The sequence below is a fragment of the Thalassophryne amazonica genome, chromosome 1 (genome assembly GCF_902500255.1).
Source record: "Thalassophryne amazonica chromosome 1, fThaAma1.1, whole genome shotgun sequence".
Taxonomy (NCBI): Eukaryota; Metazoa; Chordata; class Actinopteri; order Batrachoidiformes; family Batrachoididae; genus Thalassophryne; species Thalassophryne amazonica.
The window spans coordinates 156,602,448-156,625,597 of NC_047103.1; the positions used below are offsets into that span (position 1 = coordinate 156,602,448).

General features: G+C 40.0%; 1 protein-coding gene across 1 annotated transcript in view; it reads left to right on the forward strand.

Annotated features, from left to right (window-relative positions):
* LOC117516211 (neural cell adhesion molecule 2-like) overlaps positions 1-23,150 on the forward strand; it is a 1,113,624-nt gene that overhangs the window by 79,932 nt on the left and 1,010,542 nt on the right. The window lies entirely within an intron of this gene.

A 23,150-nucleotide genomic window follows, 5' to 3' on the forward strand; every position in this document is an offset into this window, starting at 1 on the left:
GGCATAGTTGGTTTGTTTCCTTTGTGTTTTTCTTTAAGAATCAATATCTTTGCTACGACATATTTAATGTGTGGAATGATGCACACTTGTCTGTGTGCATTACTGAGTGCACACAGACAGCTGTGTCTTGTGTTGACAGAATGCATCGTAATTATTTTCCAGTTTGCTTGAATGATGTGGATGGAGGAATTTTTTTTTATGTTTTTTTTTATTGTTAGTGCGTGAACACGCTCAGTTATATGGCAGAGTTTGTGTGTAACAAAGCACATACTGCAAGTGAATGTGCTCCTGATCTACCATTATCAGAAGACGACAGAAGGGGGTCGCAGCAAGAAATTATTGAAAAGGCCACGTCTAGATTTGAATACATTTTCATTTACAACCCCTGGCAAAAATTATGGAATCACCGGCCTCGGAGGATGTTCATTCAGTTGTTTAATTTTGTAGGAAAAAAGCATATCACAGACATGACACAAAACTTAAGTCATTTCAAATGGCAACTTTGTGGCTTTAAGAAACACTATAAGAAATCAGGAAAAAAAATTGTGGCAGTCAGTAACTGTTACTTTTTTAGACCAAGCAGAGGGAAAAAAAATATGGAATCACTCAATTCTGAGGAAAAAATTATGGAATCATGAAAAACAAAAGAATGCTCCAACACATCACTAGTATTTTGTTGCACCACCTCTGGCTTTTATAACAGCTTGCAGTCTCTGAGGCATGGACTTAATGAGTGACAAACAGTACTCTTCATCAATCTGGCTCCAACTTTCTCTGATTGCTGTTTCCAGATCAGCTTTGCAGGTTGGAGCCTTGTAATGGACCATTTTCTTCAACTTCCACCAAAGATTTTCAATTGGATTAAGATCCGGACTATTTGCAGGCCATGACATTGACCCTATGTGTCTTTTTGCAAGGAATGTTTTCACAGTTTTTGCTCTATGGCAAGATGCATTATCATCTTGAAAAATGATTTCATCATTCCCAAACATCCTTTCAATTGATGGGATAAGAAAAGTGTCCAAAATATCAACATAAACTTGTGCATTTATTGATGATGTAATGACAGCCATCTCCCCAGTGCCTTTACCTGACATGCAGCCCCATATCATCAATGACTGTGGAAATTTACATGTTTTCTTCAGGCAGTCATCTTTATAAATCTCATTGGAACGACACCAAACATGTAAATCCCATTTCCTTTAGGCAGTTTCTTACAGTTCGGTCACAGACGTTGACTCCAGTTTCCTCCCATTCGTTCCTCATTTGTTTTGTTGTGCATTTTCGATTTTTGAGATATATTGCTTTAAGTTTTCTGTCTTGATGCTTTGATGTCTTCCTTGGTCTACCAGTATGTTTGCCTTTAACAACCTTCCCATGTTGTTTGTATTTGGTCCAGAGTTTAGACACAACTGACTGTGAACAACCAACATCGTTTGCAACATTGCGTGATTTACCCTCTTTTAAGAGTTTGATAATCCTCTCCTTTGTTTCAATTGACATCTCTCATGTTGGAGCCATGATTCATGTCAGTCCACTTGGTGCAACAGCTCTCCAAGGTGTGATCACTCCTTTTTAGATGCAGACTAATGAGCAGATCTGATTTGATGCAGGTGTTAGTTTTGGGGATGAAAATTTACAGGGTGATTCCATAATTTTTTCCTCAGAATTGAGTGAGTCCATATCTTTTTTTTCCTCTGCTTGGTCTAAAAAAAAGTAACTGTTACTGACTGCCACAGTTTTTTTTTCCTGATTTTTTTTTATTTTTTTTTTTTATAGTGTTTCTTAAAGCCAGAAAGTTGCCATTTGAAATGACTTTAGTTTTGTGTCATGTCTGTGATCTGCTTTTTTTTCTACAAAATTAAACAACTGAATGAACATCCTCCAAGGCTGGTGATTCTATAATTTTTGCCAGGGGTTGTACTATGAAAGTGGTGGGTCCACAAGACAGCATGCCAGAGGATGTAGTGACAGCACAGAGTGTTATCAGTTTTAAAAAAAAGATTTGACAAACATGGGAGAAATAATGATAATAATACTGACAGCATTTGATAAATACATAAAATCTTCTGCTGTTCATGTACTGACTACTCCTGTGTTGGTCATCTGGCTCCTGTCCCAACCAGTCACCTGCTCTGCATTATCGGTCATAAAAGCAGAAAATTGAAAAGATTTGGATTTTTTTTTTCCATGTGTGCACAAGTGATATTAATATTCAGGAAATACAGGTGGGGGCGGGGGTCTTGTTGCTCCATGTGCACTGTAAATCTGTGTAAACGCATTTGTCTCACATGACCTTGGCTCTCATTTCTTTCTGAGCATTCCTCTCTGCCTCGGCCTACAAATCAATGATTTACTTAATTTTTATCATGCCAGTGTTGGTCCCAAACAAGTGATTGAAGGTTTTATAGCTACACCAAGGACTTCTCTTTTTTTAACATGATGGATAAACAGGTTATTTCTGGCAAATTTTTAAATGAGATGTAAAGTGAATGATTGAAGTAATAGCGTTTTAAGCTTACATTCACTGCACAATTAGTTCAAGGACCATCAGAAGTTTGAATACCTGGTTATCTTTGTAACTATGATAAATGACATAATTTAGGCTTTTTTTTTTAATTGAAAGAAAACATGCCTTTCAAACCTGGAAGTGGATGCTGAGTTTTAAGCATTAAAGGAAAGATAACCTTGTGGGTGGGGGGGGAGATATTTCTCAAAGCTTTTGTCACACAGTTATGATGTCAGTTTTACAAGGTATTGAGAAATGACGAGCTGATCATTAAAAGGTTTCAATCACTTCTGTAGCCATATTGGATGTGTAGATATCCTGTAAAATGGGTTTTCTCACAATTATGTCATTCCATGACGTCTTTGCGATGTTATAGCATCACTCATACCACTTGATTACAAATCATCTTACTGATGTGTATAAGCTTTTGTCCTATTGGTTTAAGAGAGATCCCAGAAAAATAGTTTATCTGACTCCGTTTTTGATGACCTTGATTTTGATCTCTGACCTTGGAGTGATCTCCAAACTTCAGTTGCCTTAAGATGCACACTCAGGAAATGTTTTTACCAATTTTGATGAAAATGTGCCGACCCGTTTCAGAGTTATTTTGTACACAGTCACGTAGGAGCGATTACAATAAGGAATATGTTCAAATATTTTTTGGTGCTGTGATTTAGAAACCATAATACAATGCTTCAGTGTTGGCGTCTTAAGGTTTGCACTGCATGTGATGGCAAAGATGCGGCACACTGTAACTGTGTTTTCTGCTTCTGCAGGTCATATTGATCTGTTGTTGCACAGCATACCAAGCCATTTTGTTTTACTCTTTTACTTTAGTCCTCTCTTTCCAACAAAGACTATCCGTTAATGCTATGAATACTGATGATTGTTCTCTGCTTCTTCCACCTCAGGTGTTTTGGCAAGGAAAAATAAATATATTTCAAGGAACAGAACGAGAATCTTCTCAAAACAACAATTATTGCTGAAGGAGGCCAGTTTGAAATACTAGTGTCAGTGTGAAGAATGGTGAAACAGGAACACCGGGCTGTCTGTGCACTGTTAAAAGTTCTGCAATCCTTGATGTGGCATTTTGATATTTCTCCTTTAGAAGTGATGTTTTATGTCACCTGTAGGCAGGTAAAAAGCTTTAAAATATGATTTGCATTGTATGAAGAGGAGGCGGCAATGTGATTTAAACTCTGCACAATGAAAATGCATTATATATATATGTATATATATATATGTATGTGTGTGTGTGTGTGTGTATATATATATATATATATATATATATATATATATGTGTGTGTGTATGTATAAAATAGTGGTTGAAAAGCAGCTCACTGTGGTTTTAAATATGACCGCTGGGATAGGGTGCAGCTTTCCCTCCCCCCATGACCCTTAATTGGTGTAAGCAGGTATAGCAAATGGATGGATTCTCATCAAGCCTACCTGTAGGCTCTGATGCTCAAGTTCCACCAAAGTATGTCTTCGCTAAGTGCCCAATGATATTAAAATGCACTGTGATGCCGGGACATGCCCTGTTTCAGTAGTGAGTCCTTCATGCAGTATTTCACATTGCAGTAGTCCCTCAAAAGAATATTTTCATTACTATGTGTTATTATTCATCCTGAGTGCCAATATCTATCCTGTGGTGTTCTTCAAGGTTTAGTTCTGGGTCCCATTAAAGATTTTATTTTGTCTAACCCAATTTATCACTATCACACACCTTGGACTTTAATTCTGTGCTTTTATTTATTCGTGCAGTGCATCAGGATTTTGTTCTGTGACGGCATCTGATTTTTTTTTTTTTTTTTTTTTTACTGAATGACAATAAAAACTTGTTTTATCACTGCTGTGCTGATTACTGGCACCTAGATCACAATTGCGTTTGTTCCCAGCCTGTGTCATTTAATGAACATCTGGCAGTTCCTATAATATAATAATAATTTATTAATTTATATAGCGCCAAATCACGACACTTGTATTTTCCTAGATAATGCAGTCAGTCTATTCAATACAATGCATATACTTGACAATTAAACATGCCTGCAATGCATTAAGGAGGGCTACTGCCTGCAGTGCATTAAGGAGGGCTACTACTACCTGCACTCTAAGTTGCTTTATTTATATAGTAAACATTTTTTGATATCAATTCTACTAAGTACAGCATTGTAGTAATATTCAGGTGAATGAAGGGGGATGTGATAATTATGGTGTTTTACATCTGACCACTAGGTCCAGTAATCTTAGTGAAATGTGTGGAGAGATGCAAGAGCAGGTAGTACACACTCCTGTCAAGTCAGTGGCAGTAATTTTGTAAGAGGTTGTTAGCCAGGTATAAACTCTATGGAAGAAGTTGTTATTCGAAGACACTGAATGGATAAACAATCAAATATCTAAACGGACATGACGAGGAGTGAAGTAGCATCCTTGAGTAATGGACTTTATGCGTAGGTGAAGCAAAGCATAGACACATTTTTGAAACAAATCACTGTAGCAAAACCAAGTCCGATCAGTCAAAATTCATCGTGATTGGACCCGATACTGATCTTCGAGATCAGATCAGAACATCACTAATGCTGATATTACAGAATAATTACAGATTTTAATTTTACTCACAGTGGGCCTCATGTATCAAAGCTGTGCACTTGTGGTGTAAATTTACGGTGTAAATTTGAAGTACACCAAAGTTGCCGTGACATGTATCAAGCAGTGCGCACCTGCCCATTTCCAGCGTACGCCTGATGTGACCTTGATAAATGCGGCGGGTGTAAACAATCGTAATTATAATAAACATGCCCATAAATATTCAGACTCCATTTCAGACACACCCTCATTTTACGACATGGAAGACGGCAAAGAAAAAGAACTCCACCAATCACGATGCGTGCCAATAGAGTGTCAAAAGTGGCCGTCGTATTAATTGTTTTGTAGTATAATCAAAAAAGTGTTACAGTGGTCCCTCGTTTATCGCGGGAGTTACGTTCTAAAAATAGCCCGTAATACGCGAAACCGCAACGTAGTCAGCGTTATTTTTTACAATTATTATAGACGTTTCAAAGCTGTAAAACCACTTTATACACTTTCTCAATCAGGCATTAACATTTTCTCACTTTTCTCTCGTGTGTAAACACTCTCAAAGTTCAAACCTTAGTAAAAAATAAGACCAACCTGTTTTCAGGCCCAAACATTTGTTTGAGAAATAAAAATAGAACGTTTTCCTATAAATAATTATGATGGCTTTTAGAATTAACAAATTTAATTTTAACGATCAATGTACAAGGTTGGACACATAAGAAATTATTAATAGTGACTGACCAGTATTTCACAGATCGCGCCTCTTCGTCCTGGGGCCGCGCCTTTTTCCAATCACACCTGGCTGCAGGTGTCTGTTTCCGAGTGACAAACACAGTTATGAGTAGTTGTTGGCGCGCTTTTTTCTTCTGGGCGAGAAGATTCTTATAAACAGACACACAGAACACTGTAAAAAAAAAAAAAAAAAAGGCATGCAAAATTGGACTAAAAACTCCGTGAAACAGCGAGGCCGCGAAAGGTGAACCGCGTTATAGCGAGGGACCACTGTATTCTCTTTTCACATGTCAATAATTCTTGACATGTGGATATTTGCTCGCTCAATTAATAAGACGCCTAATTTTTCAGATTTCTTTATTCTTAAAATGTATTTCTTTGTGACAAAGGAATGTAGAAGACACAACCTGATTGCAGCACGGGCGAAGGGAATGACAACACTACAGTTGTAATTATCAATTTCATTGTCTAAAACGATCACACCACATAAAGTTAAGCTCAGCGCTGCTCTGGCTCCAGGCTCGAAGTCTGGAGAAAAAGGCGAGCAGTGCTTTCTTTGCAGTCAGCGCTGTGACCACAGATCGTGCTCGATAGACCAGCAATCCCGCAAAAGCGGGATTTGTATTGATTATTATGTAGTATAATCAGGAAAGTGTTATTTATGTAACATATGCATTGATTTGTATAATGGCACTGTTTATCATGTTGATCATTTTCATTTTTATGTGGATTCCAGCGCTGGTTCATTTTGGTGTATAATTTACACCACCTCTTGACCTGGTGTATATTTTCAGCGCAGCGTACGCCAACGACCACATTCATAAATGCCAAGTAGCGCAACCGTTTTGGCGTACACCCCATATACGCTCAAATATCGCCGTACGCACGTTGATACATGAGGCCCAATGTGTCTAAATTGTCAAGAGGTTGAAGCTGCAGAGGAGACCTTCATCTAGTTAAATGAGCTGAAAGTCTAGCTCACCTGTCATCTCTGCAAACTCATACCTGCTGCTACGCTTCTAAATAAAACAAAGGCTCTTCAAACAGCAACTATTTTATTACTGTTTTATTTTTATTATTTCAAAAAAACATTTTCCTTATTTTAACATGAAATGAAGGAATCTATAATCATGTCCATAAAGTCTTAGTTCAGTCAAAAAGACAGGTAGAAGTAGCCTCGCCCCTATTGTGCATAATTTTAAAATATTCACAATCGCTTGAATAGTGAAATTCATATTTTATTAATTACTCTGTCCTGATTACATCAAAAGCAATCACATAGTCAATGAAGGTGTGATTTAATGTTGAAATGACGAAATTAAAAAATAATTTAATCATGAGAAATCCTAATGAACAGACACACTGCAGTCATTACATCATCTCCTGTTGTGTTTATAATATATATTAATATTTGTATTTATTTACTGTGTCTTTTTTTCCTGGTTGAAATACAGATATGAATTAATGAATCTACCAGACTTAAAAATATACACATTACTTTTCATGCTTTTCATGCACCTGTTACTTAAGCCCCTCACTTCCTCACTCCCTGCCAGTTCGTTGTGATTTCTTGTCCACGTTCCTTGCCATTTTTTGGCCGTACTTCGTTATTTTTTACCTTGCTCCTGCCTCAGCCCATGTATCGTGTCTCCTGGTATTTTGGAAAGTTCTGTGCTTGTTGTTGACTGCACCTCTGCTTGACCCCTGCCTGTACTGCCGCTTCTCAGACTGCCTTCAGGGCCTTTCACACTGAATCCGTCAGGCCAATGCGTCAACGGATCGGGATCCGTCGGATCCGTCAGACGCGTCGCTTTGGAAGCAGCAAAAAAAAAAAAGGTGGGGGGCGGAGATTGCCACGTCTCACTCCGGCTGTTTCCACAATCTGAAAAAGTTCAGTGATCGCCATCTTGAATTTGGGTCGCCTGAACCACAAAAAAAGCTTTAAAAACAGCAGTAGAACGATTCTCCCATCACCCTGCTGGGAGAAGCTTTTTTTTTTTTCCAGCTACTTTTCGGAGTGACGCCGACCGAGGAGGAGGATGGACGAGGAGGACCGATGATCGAACCGCGACAGCGGACCAAACCGCACGGAGAAGCCGGCCTTCAGGCATCATCACTGGGCAGACCGAGGCAGGCAGCCGGGATGATGGAGCAGACCCACTCAGTCCGAAATCTTCAACTTTTTGTATATATGCGAAGTCCCAGTTTGCCCAGCGGAGTTTAGTTCTGCAGCTTTATCGAGGTGAGAACAATGTAAAAATAAAACGTGACGTTTACTGAACTGCTTTGAAGGTTTAATGATTGGCTAACGTTAGCGTAGCCTTTTAGCACAGTTGATCTGAGTGAACACTTAATTTCTAAATGGTTCAGTCTTTATATTTTTACCAAATAAAGCTACAGCTTTTTTCAGACACCACAAAAGCTCAACTTTAAATAACTTATTTTTTCGGGTGTTTTTTCCATCGTTTTTTTCCCCCCGTTTCCCCCCCCCTTTTTTTATATATATAAACTGTTTAGTGTTTCTTTATATTTAAAGAAATATTTTTATTTGTCCCACTCAGGATCATTTGCTGTGCAGACAACCAAACTTCCATTGATGAGCTGAACACCACGAAGTCCAGTCGAAAGAAAACATATCTGCTTTTTAGCAGCACCACCAGAGTTCAAAGCTGCAGAAGAGACCTTCATCTGGTCCAGAGAATCCAGCAGAACATCTCCTGCTTCTAAATAAAAGCTCTCTGAACAGCAACTATTTTATTATTTTTTAAAAAGCTGTTTCATTTTATATTTTAACAATAAATGAACGGATCATTAAAAATGTCCACAAAATCAAAGTCAAAAGACATTTGCACAGGTAGAAGCTCTCCACTTATTGTGCTCAAATTCATATTTTAGAAATGACTCTGTCCTGATAGCAACAGTAAAGGCAATTACATATTTTGGCAAAATTACAAGTTGAAATTACTATATATATATACACGAGGGCTGTCCATAAAGTATTGGTCCTTTTTATTTTTTTCAAAAACTATATGGATTTCATTCATATGTTTTTACGTCAGACATGCTTGAACCCTCGTGCGCATGCGTGAGTTTTTCCACGCCTGTCGATGACGTCATTCGCCTGTGAGCACTCCTTGTGGGAGGAGTTGTCCAGCCCCTCGTCGGAATTCCTTTGTCTGAGAAGTTGCTGAGAGACTGGTGTTTTGTTTGATCAAAATTTTTCTAAACCTGTAAGACACATCGAAGTGGACACGGTTCGAAAACGTAAGCTGGTTTTCAGTGAAAATTTTAACAGCTGATGAGAGATTTTGAGGTGATACTGTCGCTTTAAGGACTTCCCACGGTGCGAGACGTGCAGCACTCTCAGGCGCCGTCGTCAGCCTGTTTCAAGCTGAAAACCTCCATTTCAGGCTCTATTGATCCAGGACGTCGTGAGAGAACAGAGAAGTTTCAGAAGAAGTCGGTTTCAGCATTTTATCCGGATATTCCACTGTTAAAGGAGATTTTTTTTAATGAAAGACGTGCGGGCGGATTGCCACGTCGGCTCGCAGCCGCCGTGATGCTCCGCCACAGGAAAAACACCTCTGTTGGAAGCCTTAAGGACAAGTTGGAACATGTCCAGCTGTTAAACAATTTCTCATATACTCACTCCACTGAAAGCCATCAAAAGCTGCCTGGATTTTACAAATGGTTATCAATACGGAGGTGTTTTTCTTGTGCCGTCCCGACGCGCGGATCCGTCCGCACGTCTTTCATTAAAAAAATCTCCTTTAACAGTGGAATATCCGGATAAAATGCTGAAACCGACTTCTTCTGAAACTTCTCTGTTCTCTCACGACGTCCTGGATCAATAGAGCCTGAAATGTGGAGGTTTTCAACTTGAAACAGGCTGACGACGGCGCCTGGGAGTGCTGCACGACGTCTCGCTCCGTGGGAAGTCCTTAAAGCGACAGTATCACCTCAAAATCTCTCATCAGCCGTTAATATTTTCACCAAAAACCAGCTTAATTTTTCGAACCGTGTCCACATCGATGTGTCTCACAGGTTTAGAAAAAATTTTGATCAAACAAAGCGCCAGTCTCTCAGCAACTTCTCAGACAAAGGAATTCCGACGAGGGGCTGGACGACTCCTCCCACAAGGAGTGCTCACAGGCGAATGACGTCACCGACAGGCGTGGAAAAACTCACGCATGCGCACGAGGGTTCAAGCATGTCTGACGTAAAAACATATGAATGAAATCCATATAGTTTTTGAAAAAAATAAAAAGGACCTATACTTTATGGACAGCCCTCGTGTGTGTGTGTATATATGTATATATATATATATATATATATATATATATATATATATATATATCATCATGAGGTTTGTCACAGAAATCCTACTTTACAATCACACTGCAGTCATTGTTATATTATTTCCTGTTGCATTTATAATAAACATTAGTATTTATTTACAGTGTCTGTTTTTCTGTTTAAAATGAGATATAAATAATCTACCAGAATTAAAAAAAATGTACAAATTTCCATGTTATTTTGTCTAAAAATAAATATCTGAGGTTCCTTGTGTTAAACAAGAAATGAAATAATCTGAAATAACACGTGGTTTTAATTTACAGACGAAAGGTTTCTAAAGAAGCATTTGATTTATTTAGCTATTTTAATTACAAGGGTTCTAAACTGTTTTTTAACAGTAATCAGAAATAATGAGGTAACAACAACAAAAAACATTTCGAAGGATTTTTCTTCAGAAAACTGCTCCATAAATGACCAGTCCTGTGACACGTTTCTGTATTGCACGGATCAGTGGTTGCCACTGATCCATTTTGTAGAGATCAGTGGTTTCTGCCATAGGTAGGACGCCCCTTCCAAGATGGCGGCCAATGCGGTTTCTGCCACCCGTCTTCCGTGTTTTGGCCCGACACGTCGTTCCTATTGGACAACGCAAAGGTACGTCACAGCTCAGCAGGTCAGAAGTTGGATTGGCTTGAACTTTGACTCCGTCAGCCTGCTGACAAGTGGCAATGCGCGTTCCCTTTAGATGCGTCGGTTTAGCTCGGCTTTTGACGCGACGCATCTGACGCATCTAAAACGCAACACATCTCATTGAAAATAATACTTTTTAGACCGATTTTTGACGCATTTGACGGATTCAGTTTGAAAGGCCCTTTCCTGTGTACCGTATCCATGTCTGATTTCTGAGCTAAATCCTTTAACTTATACCTCAGTATTTTGAGTCTGCATTTGTGTTCAACCCACTTCTATGCCATGCCTACGCAGTTCATGACAAAAGATTTCTAAAGAATCTTCTTTTTTTTTTTTATTAAAACTATTTTAATTACAAGTTATTTAATTTAACAAAAAACATAAGGATTATCATGAATAAACTGCTGGGTATAAATTAGCATTTCTCATGTCCCCGACACACATCTACACTATTTGTTTCTTGTTTCACTATTTCACTATTTCGCTACACTATTGTTTCTTTTGGCTTTAAAGTAAGGCTGTAACAAATATTTAAAAAATATATGGCTTTACTTCACACAATTTGGCGCTCAGAATGCAGGCAATAGTGTTTCAGAGCATTATAAATTTAAAAATCTAAAGGGGGAAGCTGGCCCCACTCTCCCCTATCCTGCAGCACTCGGCACATGGATCGCTGCGAGGAGAACTTTAGCGGCAGAACTTTCCCCTCAGCGCTCGGTGCGCAGCACACTGCAGGAGAACTTTAGTGGCTGTACGAGAACTTTTCCCATACGCACAGTGATCCACACCAGAGAACCTTTGTGCGCGGTCCCATTGGAAAATTCTTTTCTTCTTTATTGCCCGCAGTAACACATGATAGTCCAGTAGCGACTTTAATCAGCAGAAAAGTGAGTCACAATTGACATCTTTAAATGGGTTTGACTGAGGTTGATGGAAAAAAAATGATCATTTCTGTAGGTTGATTTTGGACCTGCTGCGGGTTCACAATCAGAAATGATAATTTCTGATCAAAAATGATCAGAAATTCGAATTTTCCTGTTACAAGCCCTTGGAAACAGCGTAATGGCCCAACTGCAGCGTAATTTCTTCATGCAGCAGTGTAATGAGCCATTACACTGTTATAATGCTGGTGAGAACCATGTGTAAGCTGCATAAGAAATAAAGCCAGCAAGAAGAAGTGCAGAGGCGACTGTCCAGGAATGCAGAATGCCAGTGCACAAATGAGCAGTTCTGTAGACATTAATGGACGAATACAAAGTTAAAAGTTGGATCACGATGTCAAAATGACTGTATAAGCCACGGAAGAAATAAAGCCAGCGAGAAGAAGTACAGAGGCCACTGTCGAGGAACACAGAACGCCAGCGTGCAAATGAACGATCTTGTAGACGTTAACGGATGAATACAAAGTTAAAAGTTGGATCACGGTGTCAAAATAACTCTATAAGCCACGGAAGAAACAAAGCCAGCGAGAAGAAGCACACAGGTGACTGTCCAGGAACACGCGGTTCTAGCTGGTCTGGTGCATTTAATGACTCTAGAAGACAGGTGAACAGCATCCTGGTGCACAGATGCGCACACCGGCCGGACTGTACTGGAGCATCTATTTTTGGACTGCATTTAAAAAATGTGACAACATCTTGAATGGATGCTGTGAATTGACAACCCACACTTAAAAGGACATGTGTGGGAGGGCCGGAGGTTTGGACCGAAGCTGTACCTAAACGTGCACCAATGTCACGTTAAATGAACGACACTGATCATATGTGGCTTGACGTCGATCATATGAGGTGACACGTGCTGTTAGAGGCTAGACTCTAAATGACAGGTTGGTCATGGCTCACTAGAGGCTGATACCTGACACATGTGAGGCGCCTTAGTAGTGGATACGTGACGACTTAAAACGTGGATCATTCTTCAAATAATTGCTGACACACCCATGCGTGGCTCATTATTCGTGGCTTTTTATTCGGTGGGACTGAGGCTTTGACCAGCGTGACTATGTTGGGAGCGGCCTCAAAAGTGCATGAGAGCAGCTGTATGTGCAAAGTATGTGAGCTGCTCTTTTTAACACTGCATGTTTAAATCAAATGTGATTAGGAATCCTGCTACAAGCCGAAAGGGGGAAAATAAATGCATAGCGGCTGCACGCGTGTATATTTATTTCAAGATTCTGCTTACGCTTCGAGTTTTACTGTTTTGGGTTTCACCCCTTTGTAGCTGGAGGCTTCAAATGTTGAGTGAAGACGCAGCGTCGGCAGTCGGCTGCATCAGCAAAATATGCAAGTCGCATCCGCACATACTTTCAGGGAGATGTTTTTTTTTTAAGATGTTTATAGATTCTCGTGTCTCATAGCCCACTGCTTGAAATGTCAGGATAATTGCAAAAGTTTAATGAAACATTGTGAAACATTGACCTGTGCTACATGTCTGTGGGGTGACAGGAAAATCAAATATGGGCAAGAGAAAGTTCACACATTGAATCAACATTTGGACCTCCCAGGTAGCCAGCAATTATAGTCCAATCATAGTCTGGTAGCAGGATTCTTCTTTCAGTAAGTGATCACGACCCGGCAGTCTATCAGTGGCACAGAGGGAGGGAGATGCACTCAGCCATCTCCACGGTTCCAGAAAGCTGTACAAGTATTGCAACTTCTGGGTAAATTTTGAAGATTTTTTTTATTTAAATTTGTTTTATTAATTTTGTTTTGTGATGAACAAAGGCTATGAAACAATTTTCAAACGTAGCACTGTAAAATTATTCTAAAATGGAGCCAAGTTTTTATTTTTTAAATGCCACACAGGCAAATTGCAAAAGGTTAAAAACCTGAATCGATGTGTGACTTCTAGAAACCGTAATCTGATTTTTTTTTTTTTTTTTTTGTGCTCTTGAATACTGTTGACTATAATATGAAGAGTTCAGATGCAAAACCCAGTATCTCCAAAACCATAAATTTTTAGTTGAGGCCAACATGTACTTGGCTGTCAAGGGGACCATCAGTATGCAAAATATGAAAGCATTTGAACAAACTGTTTTCATTTCTGTGCATTTCTGAATATGGTTTCCTTTAAATCTCCATTTTCAAGTGTATTTTTCAAAATTTTCATCTTATGTGCATGTCCACTGTGAGAGACATAATCTAAAAAAAAAAAAAACTCCAGAAATCACAATGTATGATTTTTTTTTTTAAATAATTTATTTGTATGATACTGCTGCAAATAAGTATTTGAACACCTCTGAAAAGCAATGTTAATATTTCGTACAGTAGCCTTTGTTTGCAATTAGAAGCCCTCTTATTCTGCACTCTTTACCTGTATTAATTGCACCTGTTGTTGTTACCTGTATAAAAGACACCTGTTCACACACTCATTCACACTCCAACCTGTCCACCATAGCAAGACGAAAGAGCTGTCTAAGGACACCAGGGGCAAAACTGTAGACCTGCACAAGGCTGGGATGGACTACAGGACAACAGGCAAGCAGCTTGGTAGAAGACAACTGTTATGATATTTATTAGAAAGGGGAAGAAACACAAGATGACTGTCAATCTCCCTCGGTCTGGGATTCCATGCAAGATCTCACTTGGTGGGGTAAGGATGATTCTGAGAAAGCTCAGAACTACACGGGAGGACCTGGTCAATGACCTGAAGAGAGCTGGGACCACAGTCACAAAGATTACATTAGTAACACATGATGCTGTCATGGTTTAAAATCCTGCAGGGCAGCAAGGTCCCCCTGCTCAAGCCAGCACATGTTCAGGCCCGTTTGAAGTTCACCAGTGACCATCTGGATGATCCAGAGGAGGCATGGGAGAAGGTCATGTGGTCAGATGAGACCAGAATAGTGCTTTTTGGAATCAACTCCACTTACCATGTTTAGTGGATGAGAACAACCCCAAGAACACCATCCCAACTGTGAAGCATGGGGGTGGAAACATCATACTCTGGTGGTGCTCTTCTGCAAAGTGACAGGACGACTGCACCGTACTGAAGGGAGGATGGATGGGGTCATGTATTGCGAGATTTTGGCAAAGAACCTCCTTCCCTCAGTAAGAGCATTGAAGATGGGTCATGGCTGGGTCTTCCAGCATGACAATGACTCCAAACACAGCCAGGGCAACTTAGAAGGGGGTCTGTAAGAAGCATTTCAAGGTCCTGGAGTGGCCTGGCCAGTCTCCAGACCTGAACTCAGAAAATCTTTGGAGGGAGCTCAAACTCCAAACTGAAAGATTTGGAGAAGATCTGTATGGAGGAGTGGACCAAAATCCCTGCTGCAGTGTGTGCAAACCTGGTGAAAAACTACAGGAAACGTTTGACCTCTGTAATTGCAGACAAAGGCTACTGTATGAAATATTAACATTGATTTTCACAGGTGTTCAAATACTTATTTGCAGCAGTAACATACAAATAAATTATTAAAAAATCATACATTGTGATTTACGGATTTTTTTTTTTTTTTTTTTAGGTTGTCTCTTACAGTGGACATGCACCTAAGATGAAAATTTCAGCCCTGTCCATGATTTCTAAGTGGGAGAACTTGCAAAATTGCAGGGTGTTCAAATACTTATTTTCCTCACTGTATGTATATATATATATATATATATATATATATATATAAAAATAAATTATTTGATACAGCTTTACTTACATGCTGATTTATTTAAAATTGTTACAGTCTGCCATGTCTCTTAAGTCTTTCATTTGTCTCAGTAACATTGCATTCAGCATCGTCATGTTTCCCACAGTTTCTAAACACCCATTTCCACAGTTTGAATCCACCTCCCACTGTGGAAACCTAGCATCCTTCTACAGAATCCACAATGATGAGCCAACTTCTCTAAAGTACCTGCAGATTATTGTACTTTTTAAATTTCGGTGAGGATATCGGCCAAGGCAGATTATCGCAAAATGCATTGATTGTACCAGATTAAACAGATAATTGGTCTACCTCTACTTTTGTTGATTCATGTTTCAGTGTAATATGAGGTGCAGTTATTTTTCCCTGCAGAAATTGTATTTTTATTTCTAAAATGTCAGAAAATTGTTTGACATTTCCCAGGTTAAGGTGATTGCTTCATATTTCTAAAGCACATATTAGGGTGGTCTTAAAAGCAAACTTTAACTTTTTCAAGGTGCTAATTCATTTTTTGGGTTCCTTTAGAGGTAAAAATAAATTAGGTGAAATTTCATGAGATTTGAAAAATATTAACCGCTGCCGCCCGTCTGCTGTTTTTTGTGACGTTTGAGTGACATTTTGAGTTGTGGACTGACAAGTTCATTAGTGGCAGATTTTGTTCCATCTGCCTCAGGTCACATTTTTGAGGCATTGAACATCAACATGGACTTCCTGATCAAGAACCCCTCAGAGTGGGATGGTGACCCATCATTCCACTGGTCACAGTGGGTCCTGGAGAACATTGCTGCTGTAGATGATTTTTCTGAGCAAGGAGTTGCACTTATCCAAGATTACAATCAGATCTGAACGAAAGATGAACAGCAGCGCCACCTGCTGCAAGTTGTTGAGTGGCATTCACGTCAGTTCCAGGAGGCGAAGAAAATCGGAACCAAACGCCACTCCCAATGACTGTTTGTTTTCACCAAATAGTTGGACAGTGACAAGTAATACTTTTTTTTTGTCTCTCCTTTATGGTCAGTTAAAGGAGAAAGGATTGTTGTTTCAGTTTGTATTTCATTTGTGAACAGGTACATTACTATTGCTGGTCTGTGCTAATATGCTCAGCTTGTTGGGAAGGTGTCGTAGCACGGACCCACAACAGGGGGCGCAAATGAACGGACAATGAGTAAGCCAAAAGGTAACAATTTAATGTTGTGATAATACACAACGAAATGTGTCGTAATGTTCACAGTCAATAAACACCAGGTGACGTGTGGGCAGGCTCGAAGATAGAAGACGCCCGACGAGAGAGAAGCCGCGTCCCACACGGCCTCCACCACCAACGGTCTGAAGGACACCGGAGCCGCCAAGTCCCGAGTCCCCAGGTGGCCTCTGTCTTCGGCTGTCGACCCTGGTACTGCTGGCAGAAAACAGAAATGTGAGTGTGAGTCTGCACACTCAGTAATTTACAGTCCAGACACCGTTAGGAGGGAGCACCTCCACCTCTAAATCACACACACTCGTGCAGCTCCTGATCAACCGCTTATCTGGGATGGGGTGCGAGGTGAAGCCGTCACTGTCACACCAAACGCCAATCCTCCAGACGAGGCAACACTTCAGGAAAACGGCTGCAACAGAAGTTCAGATGGTTACACAATGTGTCAGTCAGCAGAGAAATTACCTTGGTAGTGGTAGTCGGTTTCTCGGCGGGTAGGTGGAGTTGCAGTCCGGCTTATATAGTGGTGTAGATGAGTGACAGCTGGAGTGATGAGTGACAGCTGTCACTTCCTCTGGGTCTGGCGCCCTCTCGTGCTTGGAGCCCGCACTCCAAGCAGGGCGCCCTCTGGTGGTAGTGGGCCAGCAGTACCTCCTCTTCAGCGGCCCACACAACACAGCTATTGCGATTGCAGTGGTTAGATTAGTGATATCGAAATAAAATTTTGCACAAAACATTTTCTCATCAATATGAACAATTTTGTCCAGAAGCACGGTAAAGTCACATTTTTATTTTTGTCCAGTGGTGGGCACAGTTCCGATAATCCGATAACAGATAATTATCGAAGATAATGTTTTCATTATCGGATTATCTTTTTAGATAACTTTAAAAACCATTATCGGACTAATTATCTTCCGATACATTTTTGTCTGATAACTTTTAGATCGATAACATAGTAAACAAAGATCAACAGTGACAAACACTTTTAAAATTTAAAATCAGTTGAGCACCTACCTGTTAAAAGTTTCCTAACAGATGCATAGTTCTACCCTCTGCAAACAGAAGAGAGCTGCTTCCAGAAGAAGCCACTCTGTTCTCTGCAGACAAAAGAGAACTGGTCTCAAAAAAAAAAAAATCATTTTCTTTAACACCATACTGATACACTGGCAATATCACCCAAGTCATCCAGAGGCATACATTTTTAACTTATGGTTCAAATTTTAACCGAACTAATTTTGGACAAGTTATTTAAAATTACTGTCATGTCTGACATTTTATAAAGTGAAAATATCAGATATTCGAGGTCTATTACAAAAGTATCCGACCTTATTTTTTTCAAAAACTATATGGATTTGATTCATATGTTTTGACGTCAGCCAAGCTTGAACGTTCGTGCGCATGCGTGAGTTTTTCCACGCCTGTCGGTTGCGTCATTCGCCTGTGAGCACGCCTTGTGGGAGGAGTGGTCCACCCCTCTCGTCGTTGTTTCAATTTGAGAAAATGGTGGAATGATTTGGGCTTTTTTTCCATCAGAATTTCTTAAGAAACTGTTAGAGACAAGCAGCTGGAAACCATTCGAAAAATTTATCTGGCTTTCGCTGAAAATTTTACAGGCTTCACAGAGAATAAGGAGTGTTACTACAGCTTTAAGGACGCCCCACAATGGCGCATGGCGTGCCGCGCTCGGAGCCGCCATCGAGAGGCAGAAAACACCACATCATTTCTAAACGGATGGCTCTGTGGAGCCGGGAGCGTCGTGAGCAATTTCTCTGGTTATCACAAGAGCTGGACATCAGCCATTTTCTGGCAGATTTCACTTTTAACAAGAGATTTTGTCATGGGAAGTCGCGCGGAGGCTTCGTGCATCAGGACCGATTTGCTGATCGAGCGAGACAAAGGAACACCTCCATTTCGGAGTGCCAGGGGACAAGTTGGGACATGCCCAGCTCTCCACAATTTCTCTTATACTCACTGGGCTGGTAAGCATTGAAAGCCGATCAGGAGGTGGTCGTGAGATGTTAAACGCAGCTTGTTACTCCATGTACACTACACGATACAGGACGAGCGATTAACCTGAAACTCGGTCCAAAAAATTCTCACACGAATGAAAAATCATCTGAAAAAGGGTCAAAACTCGCACAGTGTAAAGCCAACTTTTATGTGTCAAGACTGAGTACACATTTTACAACATCATAAAACGTGCGCACATTCTCTCCACATGCAAAACATTTTGCGATGACACGTCCAGGGCTCCGTAAAAATGCCTGTTTTTACAAATGAAAAATTTAATATTTTACAAAAGCACATTTATCTGTAAACACCAACACACGTCACATTAACGTGTTGGTTTACATAATGAATGACTGAACCAATCAGTGTTTAGCACAGGCACTTTTACACAGAATCCTCTGCGATCTGTCTGTTTGTTACAAAACCTCAGAATTAGTGCATTATTCAACATTAAAAGATATATGTTATATTTTAACTTTGTATAAATGACAGAATTGACATTAATGGAGTTATTCTATCGGTATTAATGTTATTTATAAATCAAAACCATAAGTCAGCATGACTTTATTTTCCAAGACCTCCGCCTGACCGGAGCGTTGTGATTGATGGAGAGCTGGGCTTTATGGCTGCTCTTAGGGTGCCTCTGTGCTGGAAGCTGCGTAGTAAACAAGAGCTTTCAGCAGGGGCACGGTGTTCAAAGACAAAAGTGTGGCCTTATTGTATGGGTTTGTTGTCACTTTTAATATTACTAGAAGCTATTGTAGCGTTAAAACTCAAATTCAGTTTATTAGTAGTTGCAAATGTACCAGAGACAATATTAGAATTTATCGGTTATCTGTAACTTCCGATACATTTTGTGTGGTTTATCATTTTATCTTTATCAAAGATAACTTTTCAGTTATCTGATTATCTGTTATCGAAGTTAATTTTTTGGTTATCTGTGCCCACCACTGTTTTTGTCATACTGTAGAGGACCACCCTCCACAGTATGCCAGCACCAGTACAGGTCCACAAGTAGAAAGATATCCATTAGAGTGGATACTTCTGTTGAGGTAAACATCCTCACCTTACCAAGCTTACAAGTTATGTTAACTTTCTTGCCTCAACCCCATTTTGCAACAAAGCGTCTGTTTTTGCCTGCGCTAAACATGTGAAACCGTTGCCCTGCCCTCATAGCTCTGTACTTTCAGGATTACAGGCAGTAGCTACTTTACAGAAATTCGTCCCTCTCTACAACCCACATTCAGAGGCTACTAATGCCTCTGACTAACCCCATTGTCAGACTAGAATCAACATAGGCCTGGGTTTTCCAAGATTGATATGGATTGATATTCCATAAATGATCAGCTGTGCGCTTCATCGCTTTGTGTTCGGATGAAATTCAAGTTTCACCAAAACACAGCCATGTGTTATTAATTACGAGACTGACCTAATCCCCTGCATGCCCTGCCTTTACTTTTGCGCTCAGGCGAAATGGACTTGGATACACCCCAAAATGCACTACGGATCATCAAGATGTTCATGCTGTGTCAGATAACATTAATGACGACCTTCCAGAAACTTAATGCAAATGTCTGTGGGTGTTGGAAGAAAAACATGGCAACAATTAAAGTTCGACACACTCATGCATTTCGGTGTTGTATAAGTGGAGATGCTTACCGCCTGCTGTCCACGGGTGAGACTGTTTAGTCCATCCCGTGTTCATTTCCTCATTCTGTCATGTCATTAAAGTAAACATTAATTGTTGGTGTTGAGGAAAATCAATGGAGAGGGTGTAGGTGTAGGAGAGAAACGCTTTAATGAGTTCTTGACTTCTCATTGAAGTCACTCTGGAATTGGCTCATCATCTTGAGATCATTTGTTTCCATTGTTGAAATTCCTGCTGGAGGTCATTATTGTCATCTTTGCATTTTTATTGCCTCATCACTTAAATTAAAATGTAAAATAAACTCTTGGTGTTCTTCACATACGGGGAAACAATGTAACGTGCATGACTGCAGGACAACATGCCACTTTATGTCCAAATAGTCGAGTGTGTGTGTGTGTGTGTGTGTGTGTGTGTGTGTGTGTGTGTGTGTGTGTGTGTGTGTGTGTGTGTGTGTGTGTGTGTGTGTGTGTGTGTGTGTGTGTGTGTCTCCTTCAGGCAGTCAAACTAGTTGTACTTTTTTTTCAAATCCTAAATTGCAGCTGATGGCTATATTTTACTGTGTGTGTGTGTGTGTGTGCACGTGCCTGTGCGTAGACCCATGTGAACAAGTGATTTATGGGCTGTTTTTAATCAGCCAGTAGAAAATGTTATTAGACAGCCTTCTCGCACTCACTCCGCCTGCAAATGAGCCGGCCCCCGTTGCACCCTGGGATAGCCTCCTGTAATTAGTTCTGGGAACTCACCTGTTACTGAACAAGAGTGACGGGGGAAGATGGAGGGATAGTGTAAACAAACAGAACAGAGACAAGAGGTGGAGGGAGCGTATGACAGTACAGGAGGTGGCAGAGGTGGAGGGTATTTATGGCTGTACGGAGACTGTGAAATTGACAAGGGAAGCAGCAGATATGGAGGATAACTGACCTCGACGCCCTCACTCGAGTTGGCTCCTTCCCTAACGAGCTGGCGAGCAAACTTTTTGACTGTAGAGCCTACATTATCATATCACTGTTGAAAGGTAGGAATAATGGTTCCAGCTGTGGTATTACTGTATGGTTCCAAATTTAAGATGACCCTGATTATAAGGCAAATTCTCCTTGGCAAGACATATTTTTGGGAAAAGACTTTGAAGACCCATCTTTTTCACTTTCTTTCTTTTTTTGGGGGGTAAAGAAAAGCTTATCGTGCTAATAAAAGTGCATTTTATGGGCAGCTCTTCTTTTTTTTAACTTGCAAGAATTTCTGACTATTTCTTGGATACTTGGGAGCAGTTTGATTCTGCTACCTTTACCACCACAAGCTCACACCTTACATTATAATTTTCCAATTTCTGGGAAAATTGACAGGCTTTTCAGCTGTGCTTTTTTTTTTTTTTTTTTTTTTTGGGGGGTGGGGGTGGTCACTCTGTCACCTGCTCTTGTGGACTAGGCCCCAACTATAAGATGACCTTTTTTTTCCAGATGCATTTCCAAGAAAAAAACAGTCTTATGTGCATAAAATGTGCTATTACACAGAGGTATACTTTACTTACTTATTCAATGATTAATATCTTTTCTGGTGTTGAGCTCACCTTCTAAATCTGCCAGAGTCACTGTATGACCCATTTGCTCTGCGAAGCGTCACCTCATCCTGATGCACTCAACTACCTGCCGGCCACAGTCTTTCCAGTCAGCAAGGCCTTGACGGCAAATCACAATAATGGCCTGTCATAACCACAGGTGTCCACAATCTGAAATCGTCAGCATACATGTATACAAATTATATTACCTGTGCACATACTGTATGCGAACACAAACACACAAGCTGCGGTCCTCCAGTGTTCCTGACAGGCCAGTAAAAACAGGATGAAATATTCAGTAACCCTTGCTATGGTTTGGATTGTACCTGTCTCAGCTTTTCCACTTTTCATTTGTGTACATGTGTGTGCACGTGTTTGAGGCTGGAGGAAGTGCGACGTGCATGTTGACGTCCATTCTGCTAAAACGTTGCCTCTGTAGCTATATTTGGCTTTGTTTTTGTGTACATCTATATGCGCGAGAGTTTGTGCATCACAGCGTTTGATTGCACGTCTGTGTTTCTGCATCTCTATTCTTGCTGTCACAGTTGTGTACCTGGGTCTGAACCAGCCAGAGCGCACCTCTCTGTTGCCTTGTGCTTATAAAAACTGTTCTACACCCCATAACACAACCAAGCACACACATTTGAAGAAAACTATCAGTTTCTCCATTTTCAGCAGCTTGCTTGTTTTCTTCTTCCATTAAGATCTAAGTGACCTTATCTATCTTTATCTTAAGAATTGCCTTCATTTTCAGCTCTTGCTGAAGGATGTTGCTTTATTTTATTTTAATTAATTTATTTTTTGGATATTTAATGTCAGTCATTCAATTTTTTTTATTTATTTATTTATTTATTGTATGTCCTCCTGAAATAGCTAGCTTTGATGTCATGCAAGCACATAATAACTAACTTTATATTTAGAAATCCTATTTTTTTAGACTATAAGAATGAAGTTTCATTTCAGAAATAGTCAAAAGTCAACAAGGATCCAGGAAAAAAAAGTTTTCATGAACAGTATTTTACAGTCTGAATTGCTGCCTATGTCCAATCACCTATGTTTCCTGTATAACTGGACATATAATGGGTCTAAATCTGCATTTTAATAGTCATAAAGGAACTTTCTTTTAATCAGACATATGCTGCAGTGTGTTCAGAGCCACACGTCTTTGACAGCTTGTCATCGTTTAAGGAAAAATGATTGACAGAGCTCGAAACCTTTGGGGGCTGGAGCCATTTTTCACAACACCAAATGGGAGTATTAAGTTGAGTTCTTTAAACTTGATGCATGTTAACGGATTTATTAAAT